The sequence below is a fragment of the Carettochelys insculpta genome, chromosome 4 (assembly GCF_033958435.1).
Source record: "Carettochelys insculpta isolate YL-2023 chromosome 4, ASM3395843v1, whole genome shotgun sequence".
NCBI lineage: Eukaryota > Metazoa > Chordata > Testudines > Carettochelyidae > Carettochelys > Carettochelys insculpta.
The window spans coordinates 24,838,331-24,860,394 of record NC_134140.1 but is presented as its reverse complement, the minus strand read 5'-3'; the positions used below and the strand labels follow the sequence as shown (position 1 = coordinate 24,860,394).

At 41.1% G+C, this 22,064-nt stretch overlaps 1 protein-coding gene across 1 annotated transcript in view; it reads right to left on the bottom strand.

Annotated features, from left to right (window-relative positions):
- JAKMIP1 (janus kinase and microtubule interacting protein 1) overlaps positions 1-14,272 on the bottom strand; it is a 165,222-nt gene extending 150,950 nt beyond the window's left edge. Inside the window, exon 1 of the mRNA XM_074991717.1 lies at positions 14,138-14,272. The gene's annotated coding sequence lies outside the window, so the exon portion shown is untranslated. The remainder of the gene's footprint in view (positions 1-14,137) is intronic.
- Positions 14,273-22,064: the final 7,792 nt, after the last annotated feature.

Below are 22,064 nucleotides of genomic sequence, written 5' to 3'. Positions count from 1 at the left end.
TACAGGAGGTAAGTTCCTCCATGGAAGAGAGGAGCACCTGCTATCACAATGAATGTCTAAGATGTGCCATTAAAATCTGATTCCAAAGTTAATGGTTCCATGCCCCCACTTCCCTGGAGACCACCTGGTGACAGGCATTTCTGTAACTGTGGGCCTGTTAACAAGTCCCAAACAGGAGTTCTCCCATTCCCTGATAAACTTACATGCTTTTGCAATAGTGAAAGGTGCCTGCTAGGACAGCTAGCATGTCTTCTCATGCAAACCATGTCTTCCTGTGACACTGTTCCCCACCTCTGTCCACAACCTGACAATCCACTATCCTCTACAATGGGGGTGAGAAAAGTGGGGGAGCACTCCCCCCCGGGGGTGTGAAATTTCATAAGGAGGGCACAACGCGCTCAGCCTCCCTCCCCTATGGCCTCCACTGACTCCCCCAGCCTCCACTGTCTCCGGCCCCTTCTGCCTGCCCAGTCCTGCTCTCTCCTCCCCAGCACAGCTGCAGGCAAGCGGTGCCAGCCATATGCAAGCAACTGTCACTGCTGCCCCACATGCACCCTGAGCTCACTGCCAGCAGTTATGCTGGCCTCTGGAGGAAGTCAGACAGAGGGCACCAGAAGACTGCTCTTAAGCAGCCCATGACCCCCACCAGAGGCAGTGAGAGGGAGGAGTGCAAGCCATTTGTAAGGGAACTGCAATACCCTGCTACTGGTCCCTCCAGCCCAGGGAGGGAGCCTTGAACTTTTCAACCAAAACATTTGCCTGGGCTTCTCTGGATCCTTTGAGAGGAGATGCTGGGGGAGCAGGTGCCAGAGCTGGGCAGGGGGTGAGCATGGAAAGGATGTGTAGAGGCTCAGACAGCAGAGGCAGGGGGTGAGGCCCAGTGTCTGGGGGAGCATGTGGGGGACAGTTCATTCAAACTGAACTGATAATCTGTTAGACAAATCACACTTTTATTTCCTTCTCTACCTGCTCAACACTATGGCTGCATCTACACGAAGAGCTAACTTCAAAGTTAGGCATTACTTCGAAGTAGCCAGCAGAGATTCTACACATATTTCCCCTTACTTCAAAGTTAACTTTGTTTCACAGCTTTGTGCCTCAGTTTCCCACCTATGAAAAGATAATACAACTTTTTTTAAAAAATGCTTATTCCTTTAGGTTAAGGTTGTTCTTTAAATACTTCATTTCAGGTTTCACACAAAATACCTTTGGGTTGCCTGCTTTCAACGTGAAGGTGAAATGAATTGCATGAGCTGCTTCAGTATATGAAGGAACACATTATTCCCTTTATCACATACAACAGCTGGGAAAAAGTCTCCATCTTCCTAAACTGTTGAATCATACCTTATTTGATACTCCATTGATTCCTAGGTAACAGTAAGATGCTTAAAAATGACATTGCTTTTTCTTTTTAGGAAATAATGTGTTCACCCATCACCCTTACAATATCTAGCACTCCTTTCACATAGAACTGACTTACAGGCTGGGGCCACACTAGCCCCTCCTTTCAGAGGGGCTGTGGTAATATGGCACTTTGGGATATGCTAATGAGGCACTGCCATGAATATGCAGTGCCTTATTAGCATAACGGCGGTCACATGCGCTTCAAAACTGCTGGTTTTAAAATGCAGCCACCTGTGTAGCTAGGGGGCCTTTCGAAATGGACTCCTGATTTTGAAAGTCTCTTATTCCCAAAACTAGATGGGAATTAAGGGGCTTTCGAAATCAGGAGGTCATTTCGAAAGCCCCCCCCCAGTTACACGGGCAGCTGCATTTCAAAACCAGCAGTTTCGAAGCGCACGCAGCTGCCATTACGCTAATTAGACACTGCATATTCATGGAGCGCCTCATTAGCATATCCCAAAGTACCACATTACCATAGCCCCTCCAAAAGGAGGGGTGAGGGTGGTCACAGCCATAGAGTTCTAAGTGATACTTGGAACACAGGTCAATACACTTGGATTTAAATTCTATATTACACCAAATTGCAAAACAATCACTCTGACATACCACACTGCATTTACACAGAATAACAAGTACCATTTTCTTCCATTTCTAATTCTTTTTTAAAGAAAAACAGAACATCCCCAGAGAAACAAACGAAACATAATGAGTTTCAAACATTGGGAATCACTCCCAAAACTCAGAGCTACAAAGAATTAAAATCCCTGCTCCCGTGCTGAACAAACAATTAAAGACAGGGTCCCAGATTAATTGCAATTCAGTACAAGTGCATTCACTCTACAATGTTCCTCTGGTCTTCCTTTTCTTGTGAATGCTCAGGCTGTGTCTACCCAAGTCCCCTTCCTAAAACCAAATAGAAAGAAGGTGCTTTTGAAGTCACGGGGGCGGTGGCATTCTGAAAGCAGCACTTTTGAATCATGCACGGGCGCCATTATGCTCACTTTAAGGGATATTGATTTCAACTATCTTTTGTTTGAGCCTTGACAGCAAATGCCAGATGGGCAGAAAGACAGTGCTATTCTCCCACAGATGCTACTTACAGATTACTCAGAGGTTAGAATCACAGGACTGGCAGCTACCTCAGGAGGTTTTTCTACTCCAATCCCTGCACTCACCCAGACCTTTCAAAATATAACCATGCATGCTTTCAGGGCTTAGCGCCTCTCAATGGAGTCCAAAGACAGTCATGGACTGTGTTAGGTCCCCCAGGCCTGTTAACCCTGTTAACCATGCCCTGCATGGCTTCTTGAGCTTGGCTCTAAGATGCTCAGATGGTCCAATGAGCTTTTCTCCTTCCTGTCTGATGGGGCAAGGGGTGAAAAGAGCAACGGTTCTTCATCAGGGAAGTTCCAAAATGAGCCGGAGCACTCACGGGAGATAAACAGATCTGCACAATCCTCCCTCTCTCCGTTTTCTTACATGCTTTGATAAACAGTGAGTTATCAGTGTTGATATTTAAAATGTTGTCTCTAACCCTGAGTCTCCAGGCAGAGACAAATGGGGTAGGTGATGCTAATCAGACCTACTATTTCAGGTTCTGCATATGCGGGCCAATGTGACTTTAGCCAGGTTTCCACTAGAACTTAAAGTCAATCAGAGATGCACAATTCCAGCTATGGCAATTGCATAACTGAAATTGACTTACCTGCAATTGGCTTACATGGTTGTCTCACTGAGGGAGGTCAAAGGGAGTAACTCTCCTGTCAACCACCCTTACTAAGGAATGCAGGAGTCAACTGTGGACCCCTGATAGCTCCATTTTGCATGTCCCCACTAAGTACACAAAATCAAACCCCAGAAGATTGAACCTAACTGGATTGTTCTACTGGGTAGTGTAGATGTACCCTTAGTCAGTTAGTGTCAGAAAGCTCGTCTGACCACCTCAGCTAGAGACTTACCTCTCACTCTCAGGAAAGCTTAAATTCTAACAGTATCACAGAGGTGTGCCAGTATGCCATGCTGCCATGTACCACTGAAGCAGAGCCCTGAGTGAAACCCTCATGCAACCTGCAAAGATTAGGTTTTTAAAAAATATCTCCAGCTTTGACATTATTGGGTAGATCAAGAGCGCTCGGGTCTAAGACTGCAAATGAATTACTGAAAAACCACCCCCCTGACAAGGGATCAGGTGTGGAGGACAAACTGACACACTGCAGCTTCAAAACAGCACTGATATGGGCATGACACCAAACAACAAGAGAATTTCAGGGACCTCACAAATGTTCTCAGTGTAAATATCCTTCACCATCCACAAGCTGCAAACTCCTCCCTACCACAGAAACAATGCCAATAAAATTCACTTCTACCAACCGTAACAGCCAACAAAACTGATTCAAACACTGCCAAAATTTGTTGGAAAGGATGCTGGCAAGCAGGTCACTTAACATAGGCAATTTTTGCAGGGGAATGACAAGACTCAAGCCAGGTCAAAAACAATGTTTCAAAATCGTTCACTTATTTTTGGATAAAATACTAGCCTTGAATCCACAAACAGGAAAGGTATTTATTCAGAAATCTGGACAACTGGGAAGAACTAGCAAATGACCGCAGCAGATGGAGGCAGGGGTTACACAAGGGCCTTCACAAGGGCGAGATGAAGATCAGACAGCTAGCAGAGGAGAAGCGAGCGCACAAAAAAGCACAATAAGGACTTGCCAGACACCCACTACATCTGCAAGAGATGCAGCAAGGACTGTCACTCATGTGGGTCTTCATAGTCACAATAGACGCTGTAAATGAAGTCCTCAATTGAAACTTTAAAGGGCACAATCCATAGTCTATGCAGACTGAAGGATGCCTACTACTACTACTAACAGTAGCAAAAAATGTGTCTCTGTAATATGGTTCAAAAGAAAGAAACCTGCAATTAGTTACAATTGCAAGATCTAGAATTAGTGGGTGGCACATCTGAACACATGCTGTGGTAGAGAAGTCAGATCAGATCAGAGAGTCCCAAATATATTTTGAGGATTTTTGGGATTTAGACAATGTAGAAGACAAGAAACACACAAGAATAATCAGCCACCTAATAATGAAAGCTTAGTTGTTATAGAAAAGAGAAATTATTGCACATGCATTGTAACATCTCCTAGGCTGCATCTCTGCCAGCAGCATGATACAAATGAGGGTTCATGAAATTGCCAATTACAGCTCATTTGCATATTCACATGATTCATTTGCATTTTTTCAGCAGCAAACAAGCAGTGGAGATGTGGTTCTGCCGGCAAAACTCCCCCACGTCCCCAGCTCCTTATCCCTGATTTTTTTCCCAGGGATAAGGGGCTGGCAACAGAGGGGGTTTGCATATGCATTTCAGCGCTTCATTAGTAAACTTCGAAATGGCCATTTGCATGGCCATTTCGAAGTTTGGGGCACGTGTAGACACAGCCCTTGAGAGGCAAAGTTGTTTTACGTGGTAGTGCAGTAGTTAGCAGTGTGAGGGAATCTTCTGCAGTGCACTGTACCAAAACACAAGCAACACAAACATAACATCAAAGCTCCTGGCAGACAACACCTCTTAGTTAAAGTTTCACAAAAGGAAGGGGTACTGGAAAAGTACTACCATGAACACTGGAGGGGCAACACTCTCAAGTGTTCCATGGAGCCTCAGAGAGCCTGAGTAGCAGTAGCTCCAAGGCACAGAATAATAGAACTGTAGAACAGGAAGGAACCTCGAGAGGTCATCTAGTCCAGTTTCTTGCATTCATGGGAGGACTAAATATCATATGAACTACCGCATTTGTTTCAAAGGGTGATAATTCAAATGCCAATCATGATACTTTAAATGTTAACTAGATTAATACAAAAAACATGTAAGGAGATAGAGGAAGGAAAAAGAAGAGAGGCCATATTGGCCAACTACTCTTTTGATCAGATTTATTTAGTAGTTCATCCGGCAACAGCAGACAGGGAGCATAAAAATCTTTAGGAATTATGGGTTCAATCGTGGGAGACTCTGTGCAGTCTTAATTCATAGCAGTGTCAATTACCCCTCCAATTTCCAACTCATTGCGTCACTGTCAGCTTGAGATGAAAGTTATAGGTTCCAAAATCATACAGCTGTAAGCTCCAATGCATTGAACTGTATTTGTGTCTGAAAGATCCATGGTACTCCTGACAAGATGACTTTTCGGACTGTAGAGTCAAACATTAGCTTCCCTCTATAGCTGCAAATTGACCTGTGGACCTTCTCCTGCACCCACATAATAAACAAACTTGTAGCTAATGTTCCCTCATTTTTTCCATCCATGTACATAATAAATCCAGACATCCTAGGAGATCATTTGAAGCATGATTCAAACCCTTACCAGGAAACAGTTTAAACAAGTTTAGATTTTAATTGCACCACCACGCAAAACTGAATGTGATCAAATCAAGCTGGTCTTTCTCCCATTATACTTCTTTTTATTTCATTGTTAATATTGGTGTGTAATATGGTTACATTCAGCCTAGCATGTGTATGTACAAGGCCCTCTGACATAATCATTGCATATCGTTAGGGGGGCATATGGGCACGACGAACCAAAGGAGATGCTGCTGAGTTGCAACTATGTCTTCAGAGAGGAGAATGTTAACAAATGAGATATTATTAAACATGTTATTGACTGTGTCTACACTGGCCCCAAACTTCGAAATGGCCATGCAAATGGCCATTTCAAAGTTTACTAATGAAGCGCTGAAATACATATTCAGCGCCTCATTAGCATGTGGGCGGCCGCGGCACTTTGAAATTGACGCGGCTTGCCACTGCACAGCTCATTCAGATGGGACTCCTTTTCGAAAGGACCCCAGCAACTTCGAAGTCCCCTTATTCCTATGAGCAGATGGGAATAAGGGGATTTCAAAGTAGGCGGGGTCCTTTCGAAAATGAGCCCCCTCTGAACAAGCTGCGCAGCGGTGAGCCACGTCAATTTCAAAGTGCCACAGCCGCCCGCATGCTAATGAGGCGCTGAATATGTATTTCATATTCATTTGCATGGCCATTTCAAAGTTTGGGGCTAGTGTAGACACGGCCATTGAGAGCAGCCAGAGGTGTAATGGCAGCATGTGTAGACAGACAAGTTAGCTTTCAAGTAGCTAGCTCACAGAGCAACAGCAGTGAAACCATGGCAGCATGGATGAACACGTATTATTCAGAGACCCTGGGCGGGACTGTACAGCCTCTGATACTATGGCTTCACTATTACAGGTTGCACCACCCTGGTTCAGCACCTTCTGGACCTCAGGGATTTTTGCCAGACCAGGGCAGGTAAATGCCCCCCTGTCACTGGCCACTCCTCCCCACCCCCCACTGGCCCTCCTGCCTTGGCTCGCCACTGCAACCACCTCCCTGGCACCAGCCACAACTCCATCTGCCAGGGGACATCAGCGTTCTGGCCCTGGCCCTGGCACGTAGGATGCCACCTCCCGGCCTGGCCCTGCAAAGACTTACAAGGGGAACGCTGTCTCTGAGAGCATTCCCCCACCCTTGACTGCTAGAAAGGTGGCTCATCTTGCCCTTCTGCCCAGACTCTCTGCACCAGGAGCATCCCTGGTACTGCTGGACAAGGTATGCTGCTGGACCAGAGAGTGCTAGTCTTAGGAGGTGCAGCCTGTATTACTATTTGACACAGCTACATCAAAGCTGGCTTGGGATGTCTACATATGCTGCACTCACACATCCAATAGCATTGTAGACAGACATACACAGTGTAACGGAGTTATGACTTAACACAGCGTTTCTTAACTTTTTTGATAGCAGGGAACAGCTTACTGCCTTCCTGAAGTGCAGCAGGGAGATCTCAGCAGCTGTTCTACATACCAGCTGTTGAAAGATAGTAATCTTAATTATTACTGAATGAACAGGCACTTTTGTTCTCGTTTTTAATTTCAGTTTTAAAACACATGATAAACTAAATAAAAAGTTTGAACATCTTGAACTCCAAATTATTTTTGCTTTTAAAAAGGAACTAGATCAAATTTACAATCAAAGTTCTGCAAAAAGCTCTCTCAAGATTTCAGACCAATAGGAAAAAATGTGTGACTTAAACAAGAGCTCTGCTAGAAAGCTGTTTCCTTATGCTAATGAGATATGGCACCCTGCAAAGTCTCTAAAACTTCACTATTGTTGTGGAAGATACTCTTTTGTCTCATTTTTAGGTTATTTCATTGTCCAAGATAATTGTTATAAAAATGTACAAAACAGTGAAAAGTATATTTGTACAATGATTTTAAGACTTTATTGTAATACAAAGGTAGCATGTATTTGCTTTATTTAAATGTGCTTATGCGATATTCACTTAGCAATATTGGGGAGGGGGACTGTTTTTCCTTATCATAGTTGATTTTCCTTTTGGACTGGACACCTCTAGAAGTGGTTTTTTTATTTCCCAACTGTTCTTCTGAAAACCAAAATTTGTGCTACTTATAACTAGTTATTTGTATATTTTAAATCTGGGGCATTCTAAATTTATTTCAGAATAATCACAAATAAATGCACAGCCTTTTCTTTAAATCTTTTTTTGAATATTCACATCCCAAATTGTCTTATCCTTAGGAAAACTACATATTCACCCCAGCTCACACCATCCCTACTCTCTATAACTTATATGTAGGACAAATAATTTTCAATAATTGGTAAAATTTTCAAGCCCTGAATTAATTCATATCTTTTGGAAAATCACTTTTACCATCCAGAATATGCCATAAAGATTCACCATCCAAAATATGCCATAAATATTAAACACAGAATCATATCATAGCAACTGTAATTTTACTGGTGAGTACATTCAACTTCAGAGGAAAAGCAGTACAAGCGGTTCATACCGTCTCTTCTATATGAATATACCAATACCTTGACAGTACAGGTTGATCCTCTCTAATCCAGAACGCTCACATCTGGCATACTTCATAAACTGGTATAATTTTAGTTAGCTGGCTGACCATTTATCATGGGTGTGGCCAAGCTTCCCATGGTCCCATAAAGTTTGATTACAGGCACCAGTACTGGCTCTCAGTGTTCTGTGCTGTTTTTAGTTGTAATTTATCCCTAAACGTCTTCTAAGAACCCAGTAAGCAGCGGAAGTGTTGGTAAGATGCTACAAAATACTGACCTCCCATCATCCAGCAAATTCTCTCTTTGGGCATCGGTCAGGTCCCAAGGGTGCTGGACAAGAGATGTTCAACCTGTATTCTGAGATTCTACTGTCTTTAATGCTTGATCACAAACCTCAGACCGTGATGCAAAGTACAACTTCTTATGCCCACAGAAGCTGTTCGTTATGTAAATCGTGTGCACGTGCGCGCATCTGCGTGTGTGTATTTTCACAACACACAAGAACATCGAACATGGGATGAATTCTTGTAAGTCACTCAGCATAACATTGATTAACTTATCTCACCAAAAACACTTGCACCTCTATACTTACCTAATTGTGCAGTGCATGCTGAAACTCTGCCAGCAGTTGTACTGCTATCCAAACCTACTGAATTTCTAGCAAAGCACTGTGCACTGCTTACAGGATAGAAGAAAAGCTACTCAATATTAACACACTACATTATTACTTTGCTGTACTTGGAGAATTTCTGAGCTTTACAAGATAGGGTAAAGTAACTCATGTTTGCACTCAGAGAACAAGTAGTAGTCCTGTGGCAGCTTATAGATGAACGGACATTTTGGAGCATAAGCTTTTGTGGGCAAAGACCCGCTTCATCAGATGCATGAGTGGGGATCTGATGAAGCGGGTCTTTGCCCACAAAAGCTTATGCTCCAAAATGTCTGTTAGGCTATAAGGTGCCACAGGACTTCTTGTTGTTCTTGAAGATACAGACTAACGCAGCTACCTCTCTGATTCATGTTTGTCCTGAGAGCTTGTCAGGATACCAAGTTTTACAATTATAAAAATAAGCTATTACACCTTTATTGTAATGCAAAAACCAAAATTTTTGTTAGGACTTCTTACAATGTACCAAAAGAGAAATCATTTTTTTGCAAATTTCTGCATTCGTGAAACTGTGGAACAGGTAACAGTGATGAAAGTCAAGCTGGAAAATGCTTCGCACCTTCCAAACTGCAGATGCTGGGAGACCAAAGTAAAATACACACATTTTTTTGTGACAGGGTTGCAAAGTTCTCTTTTGTTCCCTACCCCAAACTCAAGAACAGGTGCAACAACAGTCTGATGTGTTTCTCTTCCCATTTCTGTGCTCATCACGTAGACCTGCTGGAGCTTTAAAATCCCACAACCCACAAGGTGAATTTCCAAGCAGTCAATACTATACAGTGAAAGTCACCAAGACAAAGGAAATTAAGACCCTTCTTCACATGAGTAGTCTATCACCACCAGGAAAAGTTAAATTAATTTAGAGGATTTATGTACGATAAAATGTTCAAAAGCACCTAACCCACTTGAAAAGTCACTTTGACCCCTATGACCCAAGAAAAGTAATAAAAATGGTCAATGACAAACACACACCCACACGCGCACACAGAGTGAGAGAGAGAGAGAGAATGCATAAAGCACCAGAATGAATTTGTTTAAATTGACTTATTTAAACTATGCTTTAAATCACCAGGTGGAGAGGCTTTATTTAAATAATCATTTTTGATCAACTTTTTCATCTGTATTTGTTATTTTCTAAAACAAGGCATATGCTCACAGGCTGATATACAATTCAAACATGATGAATTACAATTAAATAGAGTTTTTGCACGTAATTTGGTAAATCTTTTTGCTAGCAGCATCCATAGTAACTATATACATTTATTTAAGCAGTTATCTAGGCTACCATTTTCATATTCTTATTAATTGTACATTCCAGTATGTCAGAAAATGATGAATGATACATTAAATTTTGCTCATTATTTGCATCAATGCATTAGACAGTAACTGGAATTTTATTACACAAAACAGCCTCTCAATTTTTTTTCAATGTGTCAAAACAACCTTGCGCACTCTGGATGCACAAATGTCCCCATTCAGACATGTTTCAGATTTGTAACTGAATGATTTGTTAAAACCGAAGAATTATCTGCAGTTAGTAGATTAAACTGGCTGTTTTAGTTCAGTAAATGATCTTAACAACAGAGGTGATGGAGCTTCCTGAAGTCAGAGGCTGGGTCCCAACATCTGTGATGGCTTTGCCAGTCTCTCGCACCCGCACTTGACATTCAAATAGAATTTTTTACAACTCCACCCCCCCAGTGAAGTAGGAAGTACTATTATCACCTTTTTTACAGAGAAGCAACTGAGGTGAAGAGAGGAGTAGGTGAATTGCCAAATACTCAGCATCAGTAGCTTGCTATTTGCCTTGTGTTCACACAAACTCTGTCATGGAGCGGGCAACCGACCCTGGGATTTCCAAGTTCTAAGCTAATGCCATAATTACTGGGTTTTCTCCCTGATTTCTGTAAAAATTTATTTGCAAGAAAGTCCTGTGAATGCTCATGCAAATGGGTATACTCATACATGTAGTCATTTAGGAATGTGTTCCATGGAACCATTTTAACAGGCCTTTTGCATTTTGGAGTCGTTGGCTGAAGGAACAAACAAGATCACACGATTCAGTTATCTGTCCACTGATACAAAGCAAGTAGTTACTGATGGTAAGTACTTAAAGCAACCACCATAGCAAAAAAGGTCACAGGAAATGAGTAAGATAAAATACTTTTGTACAAGCCATTCATTGAATAATTCTGAACAACAAGCAATTTTGTACAAGACAAGACTTGTTCATTTGCATGCCAAAAAAGACAGTTTGTCAAATACACAGGTTATTGCAAATAGTTTCTTCACCTCTACTTGAAGCACGTGTCCTATGCACAAAGCCAACAGAATCAATAAATGAATCAGCTGAAGATAATCCGCCTAAATTGATTTGCTAATGTATGTTTAACTCTTGCTTTTCAGACGAGTAAGACCAGCATGGACTCAAGGATAAAAGAGTGTCTTTAAATAGGATGAGATTTAAAATCACAGAGCTTTTACCAAATCAGAAAACCAATTTTGAAATGTAGTACTGCTTTGCCTTCCTGCAAGTCAGCATCATCCGTTCTTTGTTAGCTTTTGCTTACAAAAATCATCCCATTATGCCTACCTATAACCTAAGTTTGACCTTTATGCAATTCATTATGAGAAACAAAATCAAGTTGTGAGCCAGGATCAAATGCAGCTGATACCTTTCTACTACAAACTACAAAGCATTTGAGATCACATTCATTTATCATTTGCTTCAACACATGTTCAGCTAAAAACAATACTCTGCTACATATTGAAGTGAATTATGTCAATGATCATTGAAAACAATCTCTATTTTATGCATTTTTCTGTAGCTACATGTGTGTTGATAATGATCTAGCTTTGGTGAACCCACATTCAATCATTAAATGCAAGACGTTAATGAACCACCGATTAGCTGTGTTTACATATCATGCAACACAATCAGCCTGTACTCCAATAAGCCTTAAGGCATATTCTGAGCTTTACATTTCTACTTTATTATGTTCCTCTTCAAGCAAGTTCTCAAATGAAATTATCACCCGTTATACAGATGTTATTTCCTATAGCACTCTTCTTACATGGGGTCAGATTTATCCTACCATGACAAAAAAGCCACCAGCAAGGGAAACTATTTTTCACTTTCTTTGAAGTGGCAGTGGTTGAAGTGGCAGATATTTTGGAATGCATACGTTACAAGCCCCTGGGGGAACGGAGATCCAAAACTGACACAGGCATTCTCCCTGTTCTGTTGGTTGCCCCCATGTGTATGTAACACAGCTCCCAAATAAGCCATGCTGGTATTAGCCTTTCCTTTCTTTAAGCCGGACTTCTTCCTTCCAGGAGACGGAACTTTGCAGTGTAGAAATCAATGGTACTTCCAAGTGAAGTTATTATTTCTGTTTATTCCCATAATAGTATTATACAAGATGCAGCAAGTTTGAGAACAAGAGCAGTTGAGTGCATGGACTAAAGGTGTTGTCCCCATCCATTTTCCACTGCCTACTACCTTTTAAAGATACTTTAAAAAGTTTACATAGAGAAAGTTGTCAATTGGAGTTCATATTCAAATATTAACACGTGGTATGAACAGAGACAACAATTACCTCACATATTACAAGAGCTGCCTCCCTTCCTTTGATGCTCATAATTATCTAAGTCAAGACACTTAACATCCCCTATCATCACCGCCCTCTTTCAGTCTTAGGTACTTGATTTGCCAGTTTTTATTGCAATTTTTTTGGACCTCTGTACTTAGAGATGCCAGTCTGTACTGGAAATGCTATTGATCTGATGAAATGGGTCTGTCCCATAAAAGCTCATCACCGAATAAATCATTGTTATTCTTTAAAGTGCTACACTTCTGCTGCTTTGTTTCGTTAAATTTTTTTGAAGCATAAGCTTATGCACCAAAAAATCTGTTAGTCTTTATAAAGTGCCACAGGACTTCTTGTTGTTTTTCCAAGTAAGCCAGTTAGACAAAACCAAAAGATCAATTTGAAATAAGGCATTACATGACTACAAAAATAATTTGTAAAAAAATATTTATTTTTCATATGTTTGTTCCTCGCATTTCCTGCTGATTCTCTCTCCCCCTCTTATTTGCAACTATATGTTACTGAAGCCAATGACTCATTTCCCTCTACACTTCGGCTGCACCTACACTGAAAGCTGAGGGTGCAATTCCCCTCCTTAGGTTCACATACTTAGGCTAACTCTCACCAAGTTAATGTGAACACAGCAATGTAGCCAGCAGAGGCACAGCTGAGATGTGCCTTGTATAAATCAGCCTGAAAAAGAAGAATTCAACCAGGCCTCCCTTGCCAGCATCTATGTTACCGTGACCACAGAGCTGTAATAGAGGTAGGGATACCAGAATTACAAATTCACCAGTCAACCACACACTCACTAAGAACCCAATGCAGAGAGTCAGGTAGCAGAGACCTCCCCCCATAAAAGAAAAGGAAATACCATAGTGTATGAAAAATTTAGAAAAGGTTTGCCACAGTAATCAAACTTTTCTGTGCTTGTTTAATTTAAATTCAGTGGTTAAAAGCAGCATTTTTCTTCTGCATAGTAAAATTTCAAAGTTGTATTTAGTCTATAGCCAATTGTAAACTTTTGAAAGAACAACCACAATGTTTTGCTCTGAGTTACAAACAACCTTTGTTTCCAAGATATTCTTATCCCTGAGGTTCTACCGTATTTATTCTTTCACTACTTCAAGGAGAGAGAGCATGAGTACCACAAACAGGGGAATCACAGCTCTAGCTCACAGTGTAGTGCAGACACAAACTAAGCTGACCTAACAAAGTAGATAAGTCTAAGACCGTTCAAGAAAACAAGCCTGCAAGAGCACTCCTTCAGGGGACAAACTGCTTGATTTACAATTAAAATTAATTAAAGGGTGAAAATGAATTAAAGGGTAAAAATGCTAGGAGAGCATGCCTAGGAGAAACTTGGTTCAGCTTGATGCAGCTAAGACTTCCTTACTGACCACATAATCAAAAGCTTTATCTAAACAGAATTATAATAAAACTAAAACAGAAGTTGATTGTTTCTTTGATTGCAAAGAGAGGTTGTGTCTCCTTCTCAAACACACTAGAAATAAAAGCTTGCACAGTTAATTTGGAATAAGGTTGTCTACACACTTTTAAATCTAAAATGTACACATCTACAATGTGTTAGCAATGCCATACCTTTATCTGGTCCACAGGCTTCCAAGAGAGTTGTCTCCTATTTAAAGATGAAAATATGTAGTGTGGACAGCACAAATAGTTGAACATTCAGCAATTCATCTATGGGACATTTTCTCCATCAAGCCTGACTTCTATTGATTCAGCCTCTTCCTTTTCAATAAGGAGAAAATACAGCATGGTATTAGTGACATCTGTCAGAACACAAAAGAACAAAGATGTAATCTAAGACATCTGGCTTTACTATGTGACTGAAGTGCCATCAATATCGTCTAAAGAAACGCTGACTTTAAGCATGATAGTCAAGGGTCTTATCTTTGACGTTTGCTACTTGTTATGGCTTCTTACGCTATCAAATTAAACAAGAGTATATCATTCCCTTTGTTCAGTCATAATATAAAGTCGCTGGGCACACAGATTGTCTAGCATCTTACCTGACACTATATACAGCACAGAACTTCCAACAATGCAAAAATAAATGTATATTATTTTACAAGTAGAAATTAAGTAGAATCAGACACCTTATTGCTCAGACATAATATAGCATAGATTAATCTGCTGTAAAATGTTCCTCATGTACAGAAAAAGGGTATTAGAAACCCAATCGTCTTTACCAAATACATCTCTGAACGCCACCAAACGAAAAGATTTGTAACTTCATTAACACTTAATCATATGTATTGCTTAACTTTGCTTTATTCTTAGAATTCCTCAACACCCATAGGAAACCCCTAAAGCAAATAGTGGAAGTACAGGGAAGGTAGAATAAAGTCCAACTACTTTATTGTCTGTTAAAGGGCTGATATACATATACTTCCAAAGTAATCACTAGCAGCCTCCACTCATGGTTGGAATTGTGGGCTGTATCGTTGTTCACTGGGTGTAGAAGTGTCCAGAAGCAGAACACTCTGAGCATTTACATCAATAGGTGTGGATGGTGACTAACAGACCGGTGGTGGCAGAAGAAGAAAGTCAGAGCTGAGCATGCTATTGTGATGCTGAATGACAACCACCGGGATTCAGCACGCAGCCTATGCCTGCTAACTGGGAGGACACATGCACCTGTGGATGTCTGCTCTGGCATCCAGGAATATGTTTATTCCTGACTAAAACTACAATTATAACAGGTGGGGAGAAGAAGAAGCCTGGTCTCCTGACTACTCTGTGGTTTCTAGAGAGCTGATTCTTTCTTTCTTGCATTACACATAAACCAGACTTCCCAGGTACATCCCTAAGCACCCTTCAGTTTCAACTGGCAAAGGGTGCACTGTTCTGTAACAGCAACTCCCATTGGGCTTGACAAATGCAGTGTATGCCACAAGCTACTTTCTTAATACTCATCCAAAAAAGAATCAATATGGTGTTTAATAAAAGTTTATATCATACTGACCCTCATTATCATTGTGAGGCATATGTGCAGATGCTATTGTACAGTGAAAATATGTTTAAGGACCATGTCTCAGGCAAAGGTGACAAACATGTTTCTTCCAGACAGTATATAAGCTATGTATCTTGCAGTCATACAAAGATTACATATTCTGAGTACTTACCTTGGAAGCTCCACCTACATACACAAACAGTATGTTGTGACAGATTACAGTTGACAGGTGCCTGAGGGAGAGGAAACATTGAGTGCTGGAGAAACCCCTCTTTGTTCCCTCTGTAAGTTCACAGAAGGTGCAGTCCTGCAGGATGGATAGGCAGCTGGGTTCATCAGAACTCAGCCCACATTAGGCTGTAATGACTGGACTCCCCACACCACTTCCCCTGGTAGGACCGGCTAACTGGGGCAGAGCTGGAGGAGCTTGAGGCTGGTGGAGAGGGACCTGCTCTACCCAAAATTTGGACTGGACGGTGATGAACACGGCTCGGTAAAGAGAGACCCTGCCTTCAGGAAGTCCTAGGGCAACAAAAGGGGCTTCTGAGTCTCAAAGGAAGCCACGTGGATGTGCAGAACCCTTAAGGGATGGCCGAGGGGTCCGTCACAATGTGAAGACACCTTGAAGGCAGCACCATAGAAAAGAAAACAGAAGAGGGTCAGCCTGGTTCTGGGGATAAAACCTGCGAGCTTTGGGGTGCAAGAGTAAACACCTTTGCGTCCATCACTGAGGGGCTGAATAGGTCAGTGCTTTTGCATCCATCAAGTGGATTCCAGCCAGGAGGGTTGGGGACACCACGGGCTTGCTTTAGGTGAGAAACTACTCTAGTCAAGGAATCCAGCCCATAAAAATTAAATTTAGATGTACATTATACTTCTGATTTTGTATTGTAAATTTATGATTGTTTTACTATAAACATATATTCGGGCTATAATATTCTAAAGGGCCTGATCCTGCATTGTGCCAGTCAAGGTATGTGTATGCTGTTTCTCAGGAGACAGCTTACCTAGTAACTTCTGAGAGTGTCCCAGAGACTGTGGCTGGACAATGCAGGGAGCACTCTGAGGAGCTGCAGGATGGTGTGTATTTATCAATACTCTGCAGACAGAGGCAAAGACATGAATGTCATAGCTTAAGTGTGGCCAGAGGCTACTGGCTTCAGGGAGCTGAACTTCAGCTGGCCCAGACAAGCCTGCTTTATGCTGAGGGCAGGTAGTGGCACCCTTCTGGAATGTAACAGATCTTCTCTGATTAGACATCAACCAATTACCCCAAACTGATGGGGTCTGAATTCATGCAAATACCTGAGGGGTTTAGTGGGCCCATTTGCACCTTGTTAAATTAATAAGATTATGTCATTTTGAGAACTTCTCTGTGTTGGTCTCTAACAATGTAGCTATTGATGGTCTTCAGTACATGTGGAATGAAAGGAAATTATTAGCTGAAATAAATACAAAACAGACCCTGAAGAATCTGGGAACTGACTTGCATTATAGATGTAAGAGATGTCAGATTCCAGAAAGCATCACATCAAAAGCATGCACCAAAGCAAGAAGGATCAAGAAAAGGGGAGCATGATTTGCAGTTAATGAAGTAATCATTTGCAGCATCAGTGTACACAAACAGTTTCCATGCCATGTGAAAACTAAAACACAGAGAGGACAGAATCATGAACTGTACCAGCATCTGAGACTTTGTTATGAGGAGGCAATCAAGGAGAAAGTGATAAAAAGAAATACTGAAATGACATGGAAAGAGGTGACCTGCTCAGTTAGCTACTGCTACAAGAACTTCTAATTTTTTGGAATGAGCATCTCTTTTCTCCCTAGCTAAGCTTTTTATCTAAGCTAAAGAAGCACCGAGATTTCATGTTTTCTTGATGTTTTAAAACACGTAGTTGTCAGAACAAACAAGAGGGAGCATTATGGACTAAGGATCTGTCTACATGGTGTGTCGGTGCTAACTAGAGGAGAGTAAATTCCAGTGCACAGTAGTGCAGTGCACACTGGCTGACCCATGAAAACCCTGCTAGCACACACTAGTGCTCTTTAATGTAGTAAAATTATAAACAGCACTACATTAATGTGCACCAGGGAACCTGTAGTGTGCACCCAAAGGGTTCACATGGGTCAGCTAGTGCATGACATGCTCCTGTGCACTAGAATTTACGCTTCTCCAGTGAAGACTAACGCACATGCAGACAAGCCATAACTTGTACATTTGAAGCATGATCCTGCACAGTGCTGAGCACTTCCTGAAAATCTCCAAGTACCCATGAATTCCTGAAACAATTGGGATTGGGGACAATGATCACCTTACAAGAAAGGTCCACAGTAAATATACAAACCTAGACTGGACCCATTTAAATGTGAACTGAATGTTCTGCTATGAAGTCTCCAAAAACTAATCAACACTAGATATGCAGAAAAAGGGAAATTAGAATTTAAAAGGCTAACCACTAACCAGACACCCATATTGACAACACATGAAGTAAGATCTGAATGAGAATTTGTTCTCCCTTTTGTACTTTCCCCAATGTCTTTATCTTGCTCTTTAGCAGATGTCATTAGCAATAAAAATCAGTTGTTGGGTTCAATCTTCCAATCCTTAATCACTGGAGTGGGGCAGAGAACAACTACTGCTTGTGTGCAGTCTATGAAATCAGGGCCTTTATAACAAAGCCAAATGACAAACAATTGAATCTTAGTCACAATAATCTAGAAACAATGTTACAATTTTCAAACATATCATTAGTTTCCTCCTGTCCATTAACAAAGTGGTCTGAGAACACCTTTAGGCAGTGCCAGCTCTACCTCCTCTCCCCCTGCCTTCCTAAGCCAATCCCATGGCTGGAGCTGCCTGGATGCCAGCACAAAAGAGCACTACATTTAGGCCTTCACTAAACTAAAGGAGATTCTGGGGGTAGAGGCAGGGGGAGGTGTGGAGTTTTTAAAAGGTACTTCATTAAAATACATAAAATACTTTTTAAATTAAGTACATTTTTAAAAAATGTTTTAGTACCTAATGTGGACAGGTTTTGACATCATTAATCTTGTGTAGGCTGGTCCTGGGCAACTCCAAACAGCTATATTAGCTATGCTAATAAAATCTACATTGTTAATTTTGCAACAGTTTCTTTTTTGTGTCTAACAAGAGGAGGATCAGCATTAAGGAGGAGTGGACTGAAGACTGCCAGGGTACATAGTAACAGTCTCCAAACAAGAGGATACATTTAAAATGCTGCTGCAGTGCAGCTATAGTGCTTCAGTGAAGGTGCTATTGTACCTACGCCAGTGGGCAGGCTTCTCCTGTCAGTGTGGGTAATCTGCATCCCCAAGAGAAGGTAGCTAAGCTGATGTGAGAAAGTGCTAGGTCTATGGGAGCAGTCTCCAAGAGTTAGGTTGGATATTTCACTCACTGTCATAATGACCTAACTTAAAAAAAGAGTACACAAAGCCTAAAGTTAATGGCTATTACACAGGGGACTTCATGTTCACTGAAAGCAGAACAAGGAGCAATCAGCTGAACCTGCAGCAACAGAGAAAGAGGTTAGCTAATTAAGAAAATCTTCCTAACTTGGAAGAGTAAGTAATGGAATAGGTTACCAAAGGCGGCTGTGGAATCCCCATCACAGGAGGTTTTTCAGAATAGCTTAGACAAATACCTGATAGGCATTGGCTAGGTATACTTGGTCCTCCTTCAGCACTGGTGCATGAATTAAATGACCTCATTAGGGCCTTTCCTATATTTCTGTGGTTTGTGTGAATTTGTGTCTCTGCACACATGTAGAGACCAGAGCAAGAATGTCAGGTAAGTACCAAGAGAATCCCAGAGGGATGTCAGTTACCGATCATGCTCAGCAAGGTCTCTTGAAGCCCTAAAGAAAGTGTCTGGTATGGTTTGACAGTTCTGCATGGCCTACAAATTTCCCTGCCTCAGAGCTGGGCCAATCTGAGCTCCGAAAAGAAACGGTGTAAAGACCGGAGCTATTGAAGCCTACTCTATACTTAAAAATGAGAACCACCTCACTACTGATCACTCAGGGCTTTTGCACAGTGAGCACTCATTAGCTTAACCTAATCATCAGCACAGGTGTGGCTACGTCAAAAGAAGAATTCTTCTATCAAACTACCTCCCGCCTCTCAGAGAGCTGGATTAACTACACCCCTGGAAAACTCTTCTTGGAGCACTGTACCCATCTTGCTACAGCATAGACATGCCCTGACAGTACTAGGGGATTTGGCCAAACATCATAACACAAGGTCATGAGGTGTGCCAGTGGTCAGGTTTAGCTCATCAGGATTTGTAAACATCTTCCCTGTGTCTCCATGTGCTCCTTTCTTTTGAAAGGGACATGTTAATGAGCGGGTTCAAATGATGCTAATGAGGCACCCCAATGAATATGCAGCTCCTAATTAGCATACTGGCAGCCACGGCAATTCGAAAGTGCGGATTTTCGAATCGCGTTCCGCCCATGGAGATGGGACCTTCCAAAAGGACCCCCCCAGTTTTTGAAAACCCTTCTTCTAATCATGAGATAGGAAGAAGGGCTTTTGAAAACTTGGGGGGGGGTCCTTTCAGAAGGTCCTGTCTCCACGGGCAGCGCATGATTCAAAAAGCCGAACTTTCAAATCGCTGCGGCTGCCATTATGCTAATGAGGTGCTGCATATTCATTGCAGCGCCTCATTAGCATCTTTCGAACCTGCTCATTAACATGCCACTTTCAAAAGGAAGGGGCACATGTAGACCCAGCCCTTGGGTACAAGGATGATATTTCTTTCTGACATGCAAACTGATGTAAACCAGTCATTTATTAATAGAGGAATGGAAGCTGCTAAATAGAAGGATGAATTACCTACACTGGGGTCAGCAAACAAAACAGCAAGAACCACCATTTTTTCCAGTTTGGCAAAAAACCTCAATAATTCAAGAGTCTAGCAGAATTCTGGTATGTTGCCACACCTCTGAAAGTAACACATTGCTGTCATTGTTAACTACTGTTATTTATCCTGCATTCATTGAGAAAGACAGCTTAGCACTGTAATTTTTTCCACTTTTAAAACTTGTACCACCTTTTAATCACATCCTGACTTGAGACTAGAGTCTTATCGTCAGCTGGCATAAATCTCTATACTCAATAGAGTTGTACTATTTATAATCAGCTGAGGATCTTTCTTCTTTAAAAATAATCTTAATGTGGTTCAGCTGTGTTTTGCCTGTACTAAGAAATTACATTCAAATACTTTGCAAAATAAAAACTTTTTTTTTTTAACAGATGCTTTTGAATTTTAAGGGCACAAGAATTTTTTTGGAAAAAACACAACTCTTGCTATATTTAAGGCTCTCTCTTTTCAAAGAAAAATATTTCCCAGGGAGTCCATCTAATTATTACTTGACGTAGAAAAACGAAAGCCAGGTTCCTGACTGATATACCATGTTGTCATTTTAATATCTTCTCGGAGAGGAATTGTTTGACCTCTTTCTGAAGTTTTAAAATACCAACCCACCGCAGCCTATGTTATCAGATGGGTGGAAACCACCACTCACAATGACCTTCTCTGTAGCAATTAAAGCACTGAGTATTTTAAACGAGACTTTTTTTTTTTAAATCTGCCTTTTCCCATATTTCAGTTATGTTACCCCACCATAATAAAGTGCTCTTACAAATTGTTAGGACACTACAAGAACTGTTCATTTCTGGATTGTGACATGGTTTAAATGAGTCTCGAAATAAAACTGGACATGACAGTGCATAATCATTAGTACATAAAATATTCAGGCACATGGTTTGAAAGCATTTGATTCATTTGAGTCAGGTGGGAAAATTGTTTTTACATATTAAATAGTAGTAACAATAAACAAAGAGTTTGAATCTGCCATTCAGGAATCACTGCATGAAGGCAAAGAGCCCTCCCTCAAAAAAGCTGAGAAGGAACAAAGTATAGCTCCCTGGTGTACATTTCCAAACACATGACCTTAAAAAATGCCCAGTAGATCAGCTGTTCAAAGAAACTTTCTAATCTTTTCAAAATCAAACAAACTTAACTGACCCATTCTATCTATAGGACCAACACCTTCAAGTTGTTAATTTTCTGTATAAAATCTGAATAAAAGCAATGGTTTCTATCCAAAATATAGTTAATTTATATCACTCTACAGACAGCTTTTCTATAACAATTAAGGCCCACTTATTTCATTAGGGGAAGAGAATTTGGATAGACATATTACTCCTGAGGAACGGGCTTTGAACTGGAAAAAGGGATCAGCAACCTCAGTCTGTAGCAAGATCAGAAGATTTCTTCTGCATACTGTTTTAATGGTAACTCTCATCAGCCTAATAACAGAGATAGTGAAGTGGAATAGATACTGATATTGTGATGAAAGACTTTACATGGACGATATGTCCAGCCATTAGAGAATACTGGGATGTAATTTGTTGGATGCTTTTTTTTCGGTAACCCTCGTGGTACTTCCATGCAGAAATGGCCATACTCAAATAAATGTTCTAGGAGTTGCTAGGTACTGATAAACCTCTCTTGGGAGGAACTGA